Consider the following 20825-nt stretch of genomic DNA (forward strand, 5'->3'; position numbering starts at 1 on the left):
GCGCCAAGTGAGTGCAGGGTTCCGGCGATCTGGCCAGGACTGCGCTCCTTCTCCGAGGACTCCGCGCTGCGCCTCCTCGTTTCCCCAGCGCTGGGTTCCACTCAGTCAAGCTTTGCCACCAGTGCGCGCACAGCGCCCAAGCAGCTCTTGCTGGTCCCGCGGTGCGCACGCTGGTGGCGAAGCTTGACTGAGCAGAACCCAGCGCTGGGGAAACGAGAAGGAGGTGCAGCGCGGAGTCCGCTTGGCACTCCTGGGCCCTTGGAGAGGCTCTGGAGGGGCACGCTGGAGGGACCTAGCGCTTAAGATGGGTTTAAGACGGCCCTGGTTAATACAGTAGGGCTAGACTGGTACATTCCGTCAGTGCAAGGACTTCTGCTTGTGCTATGGGTTTTCTCTCTCTCTGAATCTGTTCTAGAGGGTTGGGGGAACCCAGAGAGATTTAGGGGGCATGTAGGCGGAGGGTAGAACTTGCTGTTGTCCAAGTAAAAGCCTTGCACTGATGAGACATTCACTTAGCATTACGTTGGATACAAACCAGCTGTTAATTAAGCTCACTTGTTCCTGGGATTGGTGAAGATTCTCCTTGGAGGTGGAGCCCCTTCACTCACTGTGGGGCAGGCCAGGAGGTCCTAGCATATGTTTTCCCTTCGTCAATCTCTCTGTGCTTGTAGCCAGTAGCATGGGTGTAATTTTTATTTAAGTACACAGAACGACTCTGGAATTTTTTTAATGGCAAAGTCCACCTTAGAAAAGTGAGCAACTTCTCTAGAATATCCTTTTCGGAAAGGAAGTCCTATATGGGAGAAAAATACACAACAGTTGACTTGTGCTTTAGATGGGCTTCTTGGAAGTCATGTGTGCATTAATATAAATAAATAGAATCTGAATTACAAGAAAACTGCTGTATTTTGGTTTCCATCTATATATTAAATTATAATAGAGGCTGTCTGGTTTACAAAGCAGACACTGTTAAAACCACAGAACTGTGAGTCTAAAGAGTAATGCTGCCACTTAACTACCACACCTACTAAATGGTTTCATTCAGTCTTCCAAGCATTACCAAGGAATTGTGGATCTGAATGTGTTTTAGCAACTTCCTTTGTTGGTTTTGCCTGAGAAATTTGACAGCTAGACTTGACGTATCCCTGCCTCTGACAACTGGGAGGATTCTTCCTAGCTTCAGCAGATAAGTGAATGACTGAATTCAGTATTGTTTATTTCTCACATAATGGACATTGACCATAATAAACTTCTATTACTGGCTAGAGAAGTCGGGGGGAGTTTTGTGCATTGGCCATTTATGGTTTCTTGGACATGGTCTTCTGGAGCAAAGAGGCAGGTTTAAGGAACAGGATCTTTTAACACAAATGTAAAGCAGAACACACCTTTCACCACATTTGAACAATTTCTGGTAAATACGGAACTTTGCTTTAATATAACAGGGTTTTTTGGGTAGGTGCAATTAGTCAAAGCATAAATCCTGGTTCACTAGCCAAAGGATAAACCAAGAGGCAACTTCACAACTTCCTTTTGCACTCATTGGAGATAATTATTAATCTACCAGATAAGCCACATATGATGACTTGTTGTTGTTGTTAGTTAGTTGTTACCTGAAGAACTCCAAGTGACTTGCAACACTGTTATAAACCAAATACCAGTATATTATGCATAACATAAAATGTAGCACCTGCTTCCCCACAACAGCTTGTAAACCAATTTGAGACTTTCCCCCTTAAAAATATAAAACGGCATATAAATGAAATCAATAAAACAACAACAACAGCAGCAGCAGCAGCCACAGGAAGCTTTGGCATCGCAAACAATGTCATCTTGGTTTATCAAAAGCCGGGGGGGGGGGATATTTACTTGGCATCAAAAAGATGTCTAGGAAGGCACCTCGCTGGGGAGTACATTCCATAGATGGAGACCCATAAATGGAAAGGTTCTCCCTCCCTCCAAACCTGCCTTGGAGCATCAAATGAAGATTTAAGGGTTTGGGAGGGGTATTGCAGAACACAATACAGGGGTTGATGATAGGGTAACCTTTTCCCTAATTTATAACATGAAAGCTGAAAGAAACATGCATCAAAGCCTAAGCAGCTCAATAATATTGCATTTTTATGTTGACTCAGATAATCATGGAAGCCTAGGTACTGTATAATGACAAATGAGCAGAAGAGAAATTGACTCACTTTTCAGAATTTAGCTTGGAACACAGTGTGATTCTGGATATAAAGATGGGATTAAATGGATAAGGCTGGAAAATGAAATAAACGAAGGAATAAGAAGGGAAGGGATATTTAATAGAGACATCAACACGGCTTGGAAGAAGACAACAGGCCCAAGGAATATATATTTAAAAAAAGGAACACAGTGTGATTCTGGATAAAAATATTGGCAAAATATGTTCTAATTTAAGGTGGGTGCTCATGGGTAATGCATGACAAAGTAGGCTAAGGCGACTTCACTTACCAGGCAGCATCTAGTGAAGATGCTGTGTAAACTTTCCAGTTTCATGAGCACTCATTAGACAAAAGCCTGTTTTCTCTTGGCAAGGATGGAAACCTCATAAAATATGCTGGCTACTAGCACACAAATCTGGCTGAAACATTTGAGAGGCTATCATGAAAGAATAAACTAAAATAATTACAACTTCGGTCGAGAACCGTAACAATTAATTAACAATAACAATTACAACTTTGTGCTGGTTGAGAACCATAACAATAAATTAACAATAACAATTACAACTTTGTTGTTTTGTTAGAAAGAAACGTGGTACAGTAATTTGTCTATGAATGATTGCAGGATGTGGGTCAGTTCATATGGGAGAGGCAGTCCTTGAGGAGATCAGCTGCTCCTCTTAGTACTCCACCATGGTTACCTTTATCTGGGAGAAGAGGAGGAGATATAGAACAAGGTTGAGCTGGAGATGGATCAGTATGTACTGGTAAATGGATATATAACTTCTAGTAGAACAGCAAGACTCCAAACTGTTTAACAGCAGCAGCAGCAACCACAAGGTTTCCCCACTCCTTTTAAATTGGGCTATATGAATCTCTGATCTGTAGTAACTCAAATGTAGATTTGTTTCTGTGGGTCATCCCAATTATATGGGCTCATGATGTGCAAAGATAAATGGCTCCACCTTTGAGCCACTGCTTTGCATCTGGCTCTGTCTGACAAAGTAGATCTCACAAGCGGCGATGTCTGCTTTCGGGGGGGGATTTGAATTTTAAAATATATGTGCAAAGTACAGTAATTTGTATTAGAAAATTTTCAGTTTGCATTAGAACTTGTCCTGGTACCCGAGAGAGTGATCAAAATTCGCATGTTTATTTCACTTGCCTTTAGTAAGCAAAGCTAAAATCTCTGAAACGGCCATGCTTCCTGAATATTTATTTGCAGTTGGCATCCAGTCATTGTTACTAAGATGAATTTGAAAATTTTCCGTGAAAAAAACAAAGCCCTGGAAATTTTTCCATCACAGTTAGCAAATCTGAAGTCTGTCCATATATAATGCAGAACAATGCAGCATACACTTGAGGGGGAGGGAGAGCTTCACTATGGTGGAATCCCTTGCTTATGTATGCTCATAAAATATAGGTCTCCTCTGCTCTTTCAGGTTATGTAAATAGAAGCAAATACTCTTGTGTGTGAGAGAAATGGAGCTGTAATAGAACTGTAGCCGTGTCTCTGTGTGAGAGAGTATGAGAGGGGAGCACTGTCACTGGAAAAGGTAAGGTGGTGTATGGCTCAGGGAATATGGCTTCATCCTATTATTCTATCCCCACACTTAATTTGACACACTAGCTAAACCAAAGACTATGCAAGATTTCCCACCTTGATACATTCCCCACACTTTCTTGGTGGCAAGCATATGAGTGGAAGATGTTTGCTCAAGCAAGGCTTCACATCTGGCATTGCCTTTTTTTTTTAAGTGGCTGTATCTAGTGGCTTTTTAATTTTCTTTCCTTTTGTGGTCAGCAGAAGCACTGCCGCAGTAAAGCTGGGGACAACAGAACTGTTTATACCATCAAAGTGTCTGTTGCAAATCGTCTTTCTTTCCCATGGTTATATTAAAGCCATCTTTGAAAATTGTGGGCGGCATAGTTATACGAGACAGCATGACTGTCTATAAAAGGTGTCTGGACCTGTTTATATTTCAAGGGCAGACATCTTACCTTCCTTTCTTATCTATCGAAAGATCCTTTTGTTGGTAGAAAGCTCTAGGCTTTCCCTCCCTGCTATCATACATTGCAGGGAAGGAGAAGCAATTATTTGTGAGCTCCCTTAGCTGGTAAATCATTATGGTTAGTAGAAATGCCCATCTACCCAAACCCTTGACAGGATGGTAAAGTATAATTTGGTCTTGATAATCCCAACTGCTGTGAAATTGGATGAACATATAGCTTCCATGAAAGCTGTCTGCCTTTATTTTTTCCCAATCTGTGAATTTGCTGTGTTGTCAGCTGACTTGGATGGGACTCACCAGCTTGTGCAATAAAGTGTTTACAGTGTTTCTGAAAGACTTGCTAGGTAGCCACCTTCTGTGCTTATCCACCATCATTGAATCTGCTTCTCATGAGATACAGGATTTGATTGACTTATCAAATGCTTGTCAGTCTCTTTTCAATGAATATTGGTTCAAGATTCTTCCTTCCTTCATTTGTTTATTGCCTTCAAATCTTCTCTTTGTCATCTAAGTTAATTTTTCTCTGGGAGAAGAACTTTGATTTTTATGAGGTGCCATAACATCTGGCCTGCAATTGAACAAAGACAATTTTGAATATTGCCTCTTTAAAAACACAAAATACAAGCCTTAAAGGCCTACTAATAAAATGATGGACTACTTTTAGGATATTTGCACTTTAGTCATATTTATTTATTTATTCAACTTCTTTGCAACCCATTTCTAAACATTTTTTATACTTTATAAGGTGCTTTTAACATCTGTGTGCCTTACATATCTTCAGCAGGCGACCTTTTCTCTGTCACCACATCACCCTCCTGGGAAAACGGCAGTTAATATCACAGGAACTCTCCCAAGAGTAAAGTTGAATGCTGTGGTTCTTAGTAGTAGAAAGCAACCTGAATATGAGAGATCACCCATAGTCCATGATTATAATGAGCCACTAAAAGCTTTGGCCTTGTGTGCTTACCCATCCCTTCTCCTCTTTGGCATGGCTGTGAGGAGGCATTTGGAAGCTTTTGCATCAATTTCAATTGATCACAGTTTGTCAGGCTTGCTTGGATGAAACAACAAGCTGTGGTTATGCTGAACTGGAAGCTTCCAAACTGCTTCTTGTAGCTGCATTTGAGAAGGACACTGGAGGAGATAGCATGTGACCCCAAGGTTCACTGCAGCTTCTCATCAGATTAAATGATGATTTATGATGACTGAAAGTCTCAGCCTCCTTCTCCCTCTCCTCCTTTTCTTGCTCTCCCCCCCCCCCGAAACATTGGCGGAAATTTTGTGCTCTTTTGCAACTTTCTGTGTGAAATAACAATTGTTATTCTCCCTGGGAAAACCAGATTCTATTATTTAGGGGATAATTCATTGGACGTTGTATTTCTAATGAATATTTTTGTGGGTTTCGTGGGTTTAGTGAAATGTCTTTTCAAACTGTCAGGGAAAATCCAGACGTATGCTCAACAACTTTCTGTCCGGATTTTCACTGTTTGAAACATGCATCCCTATTATGTTCCACATTTCCTCCAAAGAGTTCAGAGTTGCATACATGGTTATGATTTTATCCTTGCAGTAACTGTGTGGGTAGGTTAGTCTAAGAGATGCTAACTGTCTCAAGGCCACCCAGGGAACTTCACGGCTGAGTAGGGATCTGAACTTGGGTCTCCCCATTCCTCTTCTTATGCTATTAGTACTGCATGGCGCAGACTTATCATTAGATGGTTCAGATAATATGGGATTTGCTTATGGTGGGGATCTGTTCCTTTCCTCTTAAAAAAAATGTATACTTTTTGTTTCCCTAGGGTAGTTGATGTCTTGCTACCAGTAGTTTTAATTTCTGAAACGGTCTCTAAAATTGCTTCTAATTCTCTTCAAGTGGCAAAGATACCAGAAGTGAATACTATACTTGCAGAAGTGTCCTCTTGAAATGTTTTTCCACTTCCTCCCAGGAATAGAAAAGCCAGTTCACTTAGCTATCCTTGCTACACGATAACAGTCTCTCTGAGCCAGGTGTGCCATGAGTTGGCCAAGAAACTGACTGCTGTACTCACCTTTTCACACCAGGTTGGACTGCAAAAATCCTGAGGATTGTTAGATTCAGCGACCTCCTTTCTCTCACAGAGGTGACGTACCTTGAGCAAGGGCTTAACGTGGTGACTCTCCATCAAAATAAATGGCTCGGGGTTCTGTTTAGCTTTTTTAATAAAAAAAAAAAGCTATACAATGTTGCAAATAAAGAGACAGATAAATTGCATCCAGGTTGTCGTAACTTGGAAAGAATGTCCTCTCCATTGCTCTGCACTATATCCTTGATTTTGACCAGCAGCTTTCAAATCAGATATGTATTCAGATGGTCTCTTTCTCCCCCACCCCTGGTTTTCAGTGTGATAACCTTGTCACTGTTGGAGCCTGAAAGTCTAGTTCTATAGTTTAGCTTGTCGCCTCAGGAATATTTGACCCCCCTCCCATCATTCTGAAAGGCAGATGAAAACTGAAGGTCATTCTGGGGGGATGTGGTGAAGGGGAGATGGTGTTCAGGCAACCAACAAACCTCCTTCATATTCGCCTTCTGTGTTTCCTAAACAGCAAGGTATGCTGTTTATTGTTTGTGTCTCAGGAGGAAATCCTGGTTGCATCGAATTCAGTGTTGCTTTGGCTTCTAACTTTAAATGAATACCTTTCCTTAACACTATATTAAAGGAAATATAATGTCTGTTGTCATCACAAAATATTTTTAAAAACCTACTTTTATATCTGTGGTGTGCAGTGAATTTTTTGTAGGAGAACAGTTAGGATCGAGGTGCCAGCTTGCAAGTGGGGGGGGGGTTGATGTTGTGTGTGTGAGTGTTGTGCCTCCCTGCCTAAGCTGGGCAGAAGCTTCCTAGACTTTGGGAAGGAGACGGCAGGCCTCTGACAGGATGCTTGGAGCCCTGTTTCTCCTTCCAAAAGCGGAAGGGTTCTTGGACCCTGTTGGAGCATCACACCCCCTTCCCTATGCCAGGCAGAAGCTTCCTGGGCTTTGGGAAGGAGGCGTCAGGCTTTAATACTTTAATACTCTAAGTTAGCGGGAACATTTAGGGGACTAGCCTAGTTCCCCTAGTCCACTGACCGCATACCACAGTTCTGTATATCTACAAGCTTTATAATAAAGGTGGTGGCTACTATTGTAAAACTACACATTGGGATTTTGAATTAAGTAAACTTTCTTAGTGTTTTCTTACTATGGGCGATCCTATTTTTGAATGAGGCTCAGTCACATACTGCCAAATCCAGGCTGTGCAATTGAAGTTTATTTGGAGGTCTTGCACAACAGACCCATTTCCCATTTTTTGCAGTTAGGAAAACGGCAGGAAAGTGCACTGGAACATATAGGACAATGCTTGATGCAATATCATGTAACCCCCCAACCCCACCCCCCAGTTGAAATAAAAGCTTAGTAAATCGATGGCATCTTCCCAGCTTTCCTGTGAATAAATCAGGTGACATGTCACTGCAGATTGATGTGACTCCAGTGCCACCTCTCACCAGTGAAAAGTTGTCATTCCCCATGGAGGTACCTGGGGATAGATCAGACAGTGAGCCTGCTCTGTACGCCCCTGTCACCAAGGTCTTAGGGACAATGCGCTGCAGACTCTGCTAACTCAGTATTCTATCTATCCCACTCTTACAGAGGTGAGCTTCGGGGACTGTGTTGGGACAATGTCTTAGCATATGCCTAGCCATGAGCTTAGGCCACTGTGAATCCTGCAATCTGATTGCTCTGTAACCTGACTTTCATAGTGTACTGATCTACAGTATACATTAAAGCCTTTGGCAAAAACGAAGTTGGGTGTCCGAGTACTGGCAAGAGGAAGACCAACTTGGCTCCATCTACTGGCCAGGGAAGGAGCGGTTGAAGGGAGTCTGCTGCCCCTTCATCCTGTTGAAACGCAGTCAGCTCCACTAATAGGATCGTTTGACTGAGAGGTGAAATATATAAATAATCTAAACAAATACCGTACTATCCTTGTAACTAGCTAAAATTCAGGCAAGTCATTTCAGCATATACTTGAACTCTACTTCAGTGCAATTTTAAGCAAGTTTTAAAGCAAAATGCAATAAAATGCCAGTTTTTAAAAGTGAACAGATGGGGCTTTCAGCTTGACTAGACTCTTCAAAAAGAAGTCTCTCTGGAAATTTCTCATTGCCTGAAGACAGCGAACAAGCTGATTGTACAGTCTTATATGGTTATATTACAAACTAAATCCAAGCTCGCACATCCAACTTCGGGGTCTTACAGCTCCAAGGGGTGATCTGTGTAAAGAAGGACAGAAGTGGATTAATGTGAACTTTTCCCTCCCTTATTGGCCTTGCACAAGTTGTTCTGACAGGATTAGAGTCTAAGAAGTTGGAATTGGTTGTGCTGACAGAAATGCAGGCTGGCAGCAAGGAGGAAGGGATATAAGCACCAGTGATTTATTTTCTAGGGAAAAAAGTCTTGCATCTGTACATGTAATAAAATATTTACTAGGGCGGCATTTTAAAACTTTTTCGTGGGATGTATTTATAAACATTTTAAACATCACTTTAAAATCGACTTTAATATGTTATATTCAATAGCATGATACTACATTAAAGCTTTTGCTGTAGGTGGTGTTTTTTTTAAAGTTGGTTTTGTTCCTCATCTACCTAGCTAAGTAGAACAAAGTCTTTATCACGGCACCTACAATATAGTACATGTACTGCAGCTCTTGAAAATCCCAAGGTGTGGAAGAAATTGTATCTGCTTATATGTTATAATAATAATTTATTATTACGGTCAGAGACCAGCTTATATGTTAGTTGAATGTTAGTTGAAAGTTTCCCACAGACAGTATCAAACATTGATTCAGCTTTCACATATAACATCACAAATGACATCATGTTGTTGGTGTGACTTTGAGACACTAGGGACATTTCTCCATTTATGGTGGGAGTGTCCACTTGTACAGAACTTTCAGTCTTAGGTGTACTGTATCAGGAAATTTCTCCTTATAAGACTCCGCAGCTTTCACTTAAATCAATGGGATGATTAGGCACAACAAAGGCATTCAAAAGAACTCAGTACATGGTTGTTGGCAGCAGCCAGAATATATTTTGTGCAAGAATGGAAGGCATTGCAAGGATTACAAATGTCCACATGTTATAAACGTGTATGGAACATTGTGATAGAGGGAAAAGATAACACATAATTCGAATGTTTCCAAGGGATTGGTAATTCCAGAATGTTTCCTTGCCATGTGTTGGGAGTTCATTTCTTACACTGTTACAAAGAGCCTCTTGGACTCCATGGCTTTACCAATGCATGAAATGTGGTATTCCTCAGCATTCATGGCTGTTTTATATATATATATATATATATATATATATATATATATATATATATGGTAATTGTTTCTCACCATTTTGATTTTGTATTGACTGAAAAAAATTGCCCGTAGTCTCTGTCCTCCCTTGTTAGGTTGTGTTGTATGGTGTGTGAATGTGTGTGTCTGAGAAAAAAATAAGATCCCAAAGTGGACTAAGGCCTCATTTATACAAGATGGCTGCCACCGGTGAAGCTCTTACCTATGTAATCACTCCATCATGTGTAAATGCATTCCGAAGTACTGGTTTATTTGTGTGTAACTTTAGCACCCCAGTAATTAGCTTGACTGATTAACCTTACATTTTTTGTTCTTGCTACCAGCCAATCCCCCCACCCCACCCCTTTCCTTTCCCTTCCCCATGTTCTCTGGCTTGTGCATAGAGCCTGAAGACAGCAATTCCTCTTTTTGGTGGTTGAGCATAAGAAGCCATGTTAGAATAATTTTGCTGTTTCTTACGTTCTCCAAGGTGTGGTGCAAGTATGAGCTGCTGTCTAGAAGGCCAAGGGCATTTCCCCCGGGTGAACTAGATTTGCAGGTGCCTGCACAAAAAAGACACTTCTCATTGTACACTGCAGTGCTACCAGGCATTTTGTGGTATTGCTTTCTGTGATCATTGTGCATTCTTCTTTGTGCATCTGGATCCCTTCCTTCTCCCTTTCATGTCAGCAGCTCTTTGTGTGAGTGGCAGACAAGGAGCTTTGATCCTGCCACAGGACTATAACTTTGTTACAGTTTTTCTGCAAACTGCTTTCCTAATCCCTGGGCAATGGGAAACTCTCGTGTATATTCATTGGCCATGTGCTTATGCATCATGTGTGGGAGGACTGTGTAGATGTTCCGTGATGTTGCCATGGTGTGTGATGTGCTGATCGGTGCCTTCCGTGTATGTGGGGGTGTCATAATTAAACATCATCACGATTACCGGTAATAGTTGCAATGCAGTTGTGAGGGACTGTGGGAATGTTGGTGGTTGTTAAGTCAGTGTTCCCCCCCCCCCCCTTTTGCTACTACTGTATTGTGGTTTTGTTCCTGTTGCTGGGCGGGTATGTGAACCTGATGCCTGTGTCAGCTCTTGCATCGTGGTAGCCATCCTAACTAGGCCACAGGATAGAGCTACAAATCTCTTCCTTGAAATTAACCAAACTGAAAAACAACGTCCCACTGAAAAGAAGCATAATGGATTTTTATAGTCTTGTAGAAATTTAGCGCAGGAGAACAGTACCCAGCAAATTCTCAAAACAAAAAGTTGAAAACATGAACATGCCCCCCCATGCACACAGAAAATTGCAAATGCTGCAAACTGGGAGAGCCCATTTTACAGCCAGCTTCCAGGACTGTGAACCACCCTGAGTCTATGGGTATAGGGCAGTATACAAATAATAATAATAATAATAGGTGTAAAGTGATGGATGACATGCATAGGAATTGTGAATGCATTGAGTTTCAGCAGGTCTGTGCAGTCTGATAGAACTGGGTATTCTAAAGATCATAATGTGCAGAGTTCTGCAGTCAACACTCACCTGTCGACTGGTGGTGGAAATGAACTTGAGTAGCAGCTGCCATGCTGAAAAGTAATTGGGGAAATGACTGCAAATGTCTTTTTAAAAGTGAGATAATTTCATTAAGGAGAGGACAAGTGTAATTCTGGAGTACTGTATTTGCTTCTATGTATTCCAGTTAAAATTGGCCAAACCACGTGGTAGCAGTACTCGCAACATAGAGGTAGTGTAAATACAAGAATAAAATCAGTCATGGTGTTGAGCTGTGGCTTCCTTTTCCTGCTTCCAGTACTGCTCTTGGCACCTCCAGTGAATTATGCCTTGTGCTTACTATAAGGCCATCTGCTCCCCTTTTGCGCGCACTGCATTCTGATGAGACTGGAAAGGTGTGTTTAAAATGCTGGTTATGAAGTCTTGACAAGTCCCTGATGTTAAAAAAAGCTTGTGTTCTCTTCACTGTCCAAAAGTTTGTCTAAAATACAATAGTTAGACTGGAAATGTCTGTGCATGTCTGAGACTTTGCACAGGCATAAAAGTTTATAAAATACTTAATAGCAGTATTGGTCTTAAAAGAGAAACACAGAAAGAAAGAAAAAGAGAGAGATGAAACTGCAACAGAGACTTATCTATGAATACCCATAGTCAAGCTGCATTTTGTTTGAACTTCACCTAAATTTGTGCATTGTACAATAAACTGAGACTCAGTTCAGATAAGACTGAGGCACTGTTAATGGGCAGTTCCCTAGACCGGATGGATGAGGGGTGGATTGCTGTTGATGGGTTTTACCCCTTCTGAAGGAGCTGGTATGCAGCTTGGGGCCACTTCTGGATCTATTGTTGTAGCTTGAGGCCTCGGTGGTGCAGAGTACCCACCATCAGCTTCAACTGGTGGCCCAGCTTTGCCCTTATCTACACAGGGATAGCCTAATGTCTGTTGTCTGTGCTCTGGTAACTTCTTTTAGATTACTGTAATGCAGTTCAGGAACTTTAGCTTGTGCAAGACCTCTTGTGGAGGAAGCACATGAACAAGGGCCTCAGATGATGATTGCATGGTCTGGGTAGGTTCGAATGGGGAAAGGCAATCCTGGAGGTATTGAGATTCTGAGCCGTTTAAGGCTACATAGGTCAAAACCCGCACTTTGAATTGGGTCCAGAAACTAATTGGCAGCTAGTGCAGTCAAGCCAGAATTGGTGTTATATGTTCAAATCATCTTGCCCCAGTGAGCAACATGAGGGTGGCAACATGAGAGAGGACCTTTTCTGCAGTGGCTCCCCACTTGGGGTAGGCTCTCCACAGGGAGGCTTGCCTGTCGCCTTCGTTACATGTCTTCGTTACATGTCGTTACATGTCTTCAGACACCAGGCAAAAACATTCCTCTTCTCCCAGGCCCTTTGGCTAATTAAAAAAGCCTTTTAAACTGTGTGTGTGTGTGTGTGTGTGTGTGTGTGTGTGTGTGTATGTGTGTGGGGGTATTTTCTTTGTTTGTTGCTATGGTATGCATTTTTGTGTTTTTATGCTTCCAACTCTTTAAAGGATTAAACATATTTGAACATAGTGGGTATTTTTTTCCTAAGCAAAGATGTGTAGGAACATTTTAAAATGGGTTCTTAGGGTAGTGGTTTTGTTTACTTTTATCCAGTGCTATGTTAGCTTTCAAAGGTATCTGGAGTAAAAACTGGTTGCTTAGCAACCTGCTTCAGTTAAAAGTGTTGGTGAATGGGTCACTGATTAGCTGCATCAGGCTACGTGGGTTCTGGACCACAAGAGCTTATGCTACAATAAATTAGTAAGTTGCCATATAATTCTTCATTGGCCATTGCATACAATCATTATTTATAAATGCAGGACATTCTATGTTCCAAGAACCAAAATATCTGAAAATTTTGGTGACTGAATTTATGGCAGTTGTACATAAATGTTGTTGTTGTTTAGTCATTTAGTGGTGTCCGACTCTTCGTGACCCCATGGACCAGAGCACGCCAGGCACTCCTGTCTTCCACTGCCTCCCGCAGTTTGGTCAGACTCATGTTGGTGGCTTTGAGAACACTGTCCAACCATCTTGTCCTCTGTCGTCCCCTTCTCCATCTTTCCGAACATCAGGGTCTTTTCCAGGGAGTCTTCTCTTCTCATGAGGTGGCCAAAGTATTGGAGCCTTAGCTTCAGGATCTGTCCTTCCACTCAGGGCTGATTTCCTTCAGAATGGATAGGTTTGATCTTCTTGCAGTTCTTACATAAACATACAATGCACCTTATTTTTTATCTGTATGCTTGTTTAAGAATATCTAAAACAGAATTATGTTCGTTTCTGTAGATCTGGTCCTCTTTGAAACTCTTAATCGTTCACTTAGTTGTGAATTAAATTACCAATTGTTCTATGCACAGTGAAAGGTCAGAATTGATGGGACCTGGATCCCAGCCACTAGAGGGCCACAGGTTTTCCATCCTTGCCATTTTGGATATGAAAACTTGAACAGACTGTTATATGCCCCCCCCCCCCCGGCAACCACCTCTTCTTAACAAACTTGGATACAACCTGAAACTATAAAACATCTAGCAGAGCCTTATTTGAATGACTGCTAACTTTTCCCATACTCCATCTTCAGACTGGGACCTAAATCCAGATTCCATTCATGGCTCAAACTTCACCCAGTTCATCTCTCCATCTTCTACCCTACACCCCCAAGTCTTGTTTACCACCCAGCCTGATGAACTCAAAAACCTGCACAATAGTTTATAACATTTGGTTGGCCTAAATTGCCCTGGTGCCCTGATGTGGATTTTTTCTTATGAGTCAACATTGCTATCTGTGCTTTTTTTGCAATTTGAAGAAAAAAAATTGTTGAAAATGTGGGGTGCTGCTCTCAGACTAAAGGCTTTAAGATTCTCTTGGGTGGGCAAGAGGCAAGAGCAGGGGTATGCAACCTAAGGCCCGGGGGCGGGATGCTGCCCCAATCACCTTCTCAATCTGGCCTGTGGACGGCCCAGGAATCAGCATGTTTTTACATGAGTAGAATGTGTCCTTTTATTTAAAATGCATCGCTGGGTTATTTGTGGGGTCTGTCTAGTGTTTTTACATGAGTAGAATGTGTGCTTTTATTTAAAATGCATCTCTGGGTTATTTGTGGGGCATAGGAATTTGTTCACCACCACCCCTCAAATATAGTCTGGCCGACCACATGGCCTGGGGGGGGGTGGACCGACCCACAGCTGAAAAAGGTTGCTGACCCCAGTGCAAGAGGCTTCAGAGAATCTGATCTTGCATATTAATGCAGAAGCATGTCAATGACACTGCATCACTGTCTATGAAAACCACTTGGCCTTTTAACAAAATAATCTAGCTACAAATATTAATTGGTGGTACACAAATATTACGTAATTGGTACTTGGAAGGAAGAGAAGAATGTCTTGCGTAGAATGGTGGTGCTAACCAAATGAACTCCGAATTCCTCTGCAACATTCCTCTGTTTTATTTCTTCAAGGTAGGGATCTTATTTTATATGTAGCATATGGCTTAAGTGAAACTGAAGTAGAAATTGATTCAAAGACTTTGATTCCAAGTCAAATTTCATTCATATATATAATTTTGCAATTTGACAGTGTGATATACACAAGATGGATGATGATTTCCGTTCATGGCAAGAGGTGGGGATAGTATTAAGTTCTGCAATAAGAATGTACTGTAGTAATCTCTTCAAACCTGATATGCCATAGAAATATAGAATAGCCAGCTCCGTAGCAAGTGATAGATGCTCCCAAAAGACAAGGGAAAACATCAATATACTACATATTCATTACTATCAGAAACATTCTGCACTAAGTTATCTTATAAATGCAGGCCCACTTGTTAATATCTCTGGTGTGTAATGATAAGTAAATCTCGACATAAACACAGGGTATTTGACTTTTGTACTTTGTTAACACAGAATACCCTGTTCTGTTGCACCAACACCTGTGATTATCTCTGCTAGTTAATTTTACATTGCTTTATCTTCCCTCTTACTGTGAGCAGTTGGAGATCTCTCTGAAGGTTATTTGCTGTGAATTCATGGCTTTTCTTGCCCTTACTACAGGAAGCTTATGACGTCTGGATTCTGAAGTGCATTGCACTGTATGTTTTGTTGTGCAGCTGCCTCCTCTTCTGATTGGCTTCAGGGAGTTGGAAGATAGCACTGTGACATGTTACTTGATAAAGTACATGGTCGCTGCTTTGCAGCTTTTGAATTGCAGTGCTCCTGTATACCTTGCTTTTGTATTTTCAAGGTGGAATTAGGCACATGAGCAAGGCTTTTAGAATGGGTGTTTCTACCTATTGAGAAGCGATATAAATGCTCCAGAATGTTGAGCACTCTTAGAACAGCCTAACCCACCCTTTTATCCATTTTTGAGATCACCTTGAACTACAATAGTTGGAGAGTCGAAGCCTTACTTCCCAGTTGCCTTGATGATGGAAATCTTTATTGCCTTGCTCTAATGTTTGGGATTATGCAGGTCTGCTACAGAATAACATTACTTACACTAGAAAGATTTATTCTTGGAGAAGGAATTGTCAGCTGATGTGTCACTGGGCTCACATGGGGTGCTGCTCAGCCTTCTGCACTGACAGCTTCCTTCCTCCCTTACTCTGGGCTTCTCAAAACAACTTGTAGAGAAGGAAAAACAGGAACAAGCCATGCAGGTGAGAGCAAGAATCCCCCTATGACTGACATGGCCTGATCTTGCTTGGTCTTACTTCCCAAGCAGGTGGGAGGGAGACTGCACAAACTGGACTGCACCCACTGTTGAAGTACTATATTCTCTTCTCCCCCTGTTTCAGGTGGGAGTGGGAAAGGAGATAAAGGACTAGCACATTGGTTGGCCAGCAGGTTGCTGCAGGGAATAATAATAATAATAATAATAATAATAATAATAATAATATAAATAAATAAAAAATGGCTTCCAACAAAATATTAAAATACAATAGCAAAGTACATCTTTGTTCTCCTCCCACTCTAAATTGGAGACTCAGATTGTCAAAGACTGTTTAGAAGAGGTTTGGGGAGGGGTGTTGGTTTGGTAGGGAAGATGTAGAGCAGCTGTGCTGGCTGAGGCAGATGGGGGATGTAGTTAGAAACATCCAGGGAGCACAAGGTTGGGGAAAACTGATGTAGAGGCATGTGATATGCAAGTCATGAAAAGCTGCTTTAGAAAATAGAAAGATGCAAAGCCACGTGATGCAGCTTTTGTTTTGTTGCTTTACTGAGGATAAATCTTTGCATCAAAATGTTGGAAGCACCTTCTTCTATTGACAATTCCTTCCCCCACTCCAAAAAAGTGTGCAGTCTGTCATGAGGAAAGCATCTTCCCTGCAGTTTCCATGGTAAGCACTCCCCCATAATTGAGTCACAGACGCAGGAGGTTATATAAAAGAAGCAAATTTCTGGATCTTACCTAGTGAGGCTGCGTTTGTCAGCAGCATACGTAATTTGAGCATCTTTACAACAAACATCACTGGTGGAATCGAAATATGTACAAGCTATTAAAGACATCGTGTTAGTTGTGTACCTTTCTTAGCATCTCTATTCCTTTTAGTACTCTACTTGCTATTAGGCTCACCATTATATTAAGGTTAATAAACCGACTTTATAGAACAAGGACGTTGCAGGGGTCAGGGCTGTGGTATGCTGTAGATCTGCATGAAAGAAAATAACAGGATTTGTTGGGAGTTTAAATTGGAGGAGTATATATAGAGCAAAGCATATTCTACCCCTGTATTATAGAGCAGAGAATTCCCTTTTGACTGTCTGGTGAAGAACTCAGGTACCTTGACATGCCAGCAGAGCAGATACTAATAAAAGATATTTCCTTGCCTATTCTTCCAATTTGTCACTTGCCTGGAGGTGAGTAGCAGAAGTTCTGCAGGGAAGTAGCTGGGTGAAAAATTGCCTGCCTGCCTATCTCCTCTTTCTCTCTCCCCATTCCCCAATGACTTGTACAACCTGTGACCCATCAAGCTGAACAAATCATACCAGCTACACTTGTGGTCTGTCAGGTGTGTGACAATTCATATGTTTTTGCAGTCCCAGGCAGGCAGTAAAACCAGGACACATAAGTATTTTATGGGTCATCCTCTGCAAGATCTGCACAGTTTGCGTCCTACCAAACTTAGCATAGTTTCTCCCTCTGTGCAATTCCAGGTTGGGACTAGTAGCAGTGCTACATAGAGAAAATTGCCTACTGTTCTGAGGCCACTGTAAATAAAACATTTTTTTAATGGACTCTGTTGGTATTTGCTTTTTCATTATCTCCCTTTCCCCCATCTCTTTCCCCATCACCCAAATCATTTTGACTAAAGATAGATTAGTTCTTGGAAGACTGTGTGCTCCTCCTAGGTTTCTGCAAGAAAATTAAAAGTATGAGAACAGGTTTCCGCAAGTCTTGGAGTTGTATAATATTGGCTTATGAAAGAAAAAGGCGGAGAAGGCTCCTCCACCAAGATCAGATATCTGGTGATTAGATATTTGTCAGTTGAGCAAATAGCGCAGATACCAAGTATATTTGGAAGTACAGTACTAGGATACTTCCTGTATACTTTTAAAAAAAATGTTTTTCAGAACACTTTTCTTATTTATTTATTTATCTATCTGTCTGAAGCTTAACATTAGTTACCGTTTTATATCCACGAGGGGAGAGTTACTTAGAGTATAGCTATCTACCAATTTAACCTAAGTTTGGTAGTCTGCCAAAATGTATCTTTGGACGAGACATGCCTCTCCCATCTGAATATTGTAGGAAGTGAAGGTCTTGTCTCTGACATTACTAAGCTTTGGAGGCCACTTGAAGTGCAGCAAGAGTTCTTGTTTTCTGATCGTTCCTGAAGCCAAGAGAAACTGCAACAATGAGTACTGTAGCATCCAAGCTTTCTAAGGTTTGAAGAAGCAGTGAAGCTCCACTCTATGGTTGTGCTGAGTTTGAGTTGCTTTGAAATCTGCTTTAAAAGTACCTTTGGATGGTTTGAAGATGTACCTTGAGAAAAAAAGTCCCATTGGAAAGATTCATTGGATGTGTTTTGATCAAAGCTTGGATGCCATGTTTCAGATTTTCCTTCAAGTCAGATTGGCCAGTCATCCTGGTTTTTTTGTGTTTGTGTATGTGTTGTGTTTTCCTGTCCCTGCAATGTCTGTTAGTTATACTCTGCCTTTGCAGTGGGAGGCAGTAATGCTTCTGAGTACTGGTTGCTGGAAGCTGCAGGAGTGGGGAGTGCCGTTGTGCTCATGTCCTACTTGTAAACTTCCCGTGGGCATTTGATTGGCCACTGTGAGAACAGGATGCTGGACTAGATGAGCCACTGGCTTGATCCGGCAGAGCTGTTCTTATGTGGTTGGAATAATCAGGAGCTGCTTGCTATACAGACTTTCCAGCTGTCTCTCTACTCATGGAACTATTTGTGTAAGCAGATCTTTGTGTGTGTGTGCATGTGTGGGAGCTGATGGATGGGTGGCCCTGTTTTGCAGTAGGGAGGTGGTATGCCTGGCATTTTAATCTCTTAGTCTGTATTTTGAACTGTCAGGATCAATGCAACTGAGGTTCTCCTATGTAAATAGCACTTCAGCTGAGCCAAATGCTTTATTTGGACATATTCATTATGTATTTATTTCAACAAGTCGTATGCCGCTTAACATTGTAGTCTTTAAGTGGTATAAAATAAAGTTTCAAAAGATATAATAAAGTAGGCTAAAATTAACTGTAAAATCAGAAAAATGTGTGATTACAATGCCTGCTGGAAGAAAAAGGTATTCACCAAGTGCTGGAAATTCAACAGGGAGGGAACCTGTCTGTCTCAGTTGGGTGGGAATTCCCTGGAATGGGGCCCACAATACTGAGCAACATAGCTCCTGCTTGATACAAGCTCGGTCTTTTTGTCCTGGGGACCACTATCAGTAACTGTTCCATAGACCTTGGTGATTGGTATATAAGGAATCAGGTGGTCCTTAATGCTTTCTAGACCCAAGTTGTTAAGGGCATTGTAAATTAATACAAGAAACTGGAACTTGGCCCATTAGCATATGGGCAGTGAGTGCAAGCTCTTAAACGACAGAGTTACATGCTGGTGGTAGTCTGTCCCTGCCAACAGTCTAGCAGCAGCCTTTGACACCAGCTGGAACTTCCAGACTAGACCCAAGGGTGCCCCACATACTGTATAGCACATTTCAGCAATCCATTCTTGAGGTTCTCAATGCATGAAATGCCATGGCCAGACTATAATGGGGTGTAGGGGTAAACATCTTTTACCAGGAATGACCAATTTGTGACCCAGTATCAATGTTCAACCAACCAAATATTTTTGTGGAGCTGCCAGGTTAGCGGAAGGCTTTGGACGAGCAAAACAACCTGATTCTTTGGCCGGCGGATGCCAGCTGTCCCTTTTAATGGGTGAATGCTTATGCCACCTGGGTGCTGTAAAATTGAAAGGAGAAGGCTCCCTGAACCTTGCTTTCTTCTATGCAGGTGCAATAATGTAATGGCTGGTTTCCTTAACACCAGCTGCTTCATAATTGGCTAGCATGTGGCAATTCCTAATACGTCATATCTGTTGCCGATTCAGCTCCAGTGCCTGGGGTAGGACAGGTGGAATGTATTCTGTTTTGCCCCACAAGCAACTTAAAGCCTGTCCTGAATTGGATAATACAGTTCTTGACATCCAGATACATAAGAGCAGCATGAAGTTGCCATTCTTCTTAGGAGTGCTTAATCGATCTAGGGCTTGTATATCAATAACTATTTGCTGCTAGGTAACCCTATGCAAAAAGAGGAGGAGGAAAAAAAAACAGGCAGCAACATGCAGGATCTTTAGAACAAGCTCCTATTTTCTTTGGAGCCATGACTTTTTCTTTTCTAAAAGTGTTGTCAGATTGATAGCATTTGGGTCCTCTGCTCTCCAGGGAGAGCTTCCGAGTTGCTACGACTGAGTGGACTTTTCAAGCCCTGCTGACTAAGTTGTTAATAAAAGCTGCCAGTAAGAAACTCCATATTGCAGCAATTAATCACCCATTCCTAATTTTTCCACGTGCAGTTGAACAAGTGACCCCTCTAGAAAGTGAAGGTTCGTACCTCTCTTCTTGAGCAACTACAGTACTAGGTAGACATTGTAGTCAGTATTTGTGGAGTACTGTAAATGGTTTGGTAGATTGTTTTCAGTTCTACTCCACATGCACTTGTACTTTTATAGAGAATAAATGATTCCGTCTATAAATATATAACTGTATGCTAAAAATTCGTTTGGGGGAGGGCAAATGTACCCCCTCCCCCCGTATAGATGTTTATCTCTTAATCTAGGTCATATCAGCACAGAAGTCTCTATGCTGTTAGGCAACCGTTCAGCGGTTTTCTGTAAAATTTCCTAATGAACTCTCATTGCGCCTAACATAAAAGCAGTTGTCTTTGACTCTCTGGCTTCTCTATGCAGGAGTTTAAGGGGCTCCAACTACCCAGGGAACAGACATTTATAGAGGCTTCTGTTCTTCCCTTGTAGCATTTACACCCCATTTGTACAGTTTTGTCATCTGCAATCTGTACAAATTGATGTGAATCTGAACAATCTGAGATTTTCTGTTTTATAGCTGGCTAGATATTCATTTTTTAAGCCTTACTTTCTGCTGTGTAGAGTCATAACAGGTTTCCTTGGAAAATTTCTGGAAGGTGAATGAAGAGACCAACTAATTTATGGGCTGGGTGGAAAGAGTCAAGTCAGTCATTATTTCTGGAATATGAAA

At 41.6% G+C, this 20825-nt stretch overlaps 1 protein-coding gene across 6 annotated transcripts in view; it reads left to right on the forward strand.

The window, feature by feature from the left end:
- TIAM1 (TIAM Rac1 associated GEF 1) overlaps positions 1 to 20825 on the forward strand; it is a 213082-nt gene that overhangs the window by 16471 nt on the left and 175786 nt on the right. The window contains exon 2 of one of the 6 annotated variants that reach the window (XM_035116723.2): positions 3623 to 3736. The exons of 4 other annotated variants lie outside the window; for them this stretch is intronic. The gene's annotated coding sequence lies outside the window, so the exon portion shown is untranslated. Of the gene's footprint in view, positions 1 to 3520; positions 3737 to 20825 lie in introns of those variants that run through there. One more of the 6 variants, XM_060273619.1, reaches the window with a different exon arrangement.

Source organism: Zootoca vivipara, chromosome 4 (assembly GCF_963506605.1).
Source record: "Zootoca vivipara chromosome 4, rZooViv1.1, whole genome shotgun sequence".
In the NCBI taxonomy this organism is placed as follows: Eukaryota; Metazoa; Chordata; class Lepidosauria; order Squamata; family Lacertidae; genus Zootoca; species Zootoca vivipara.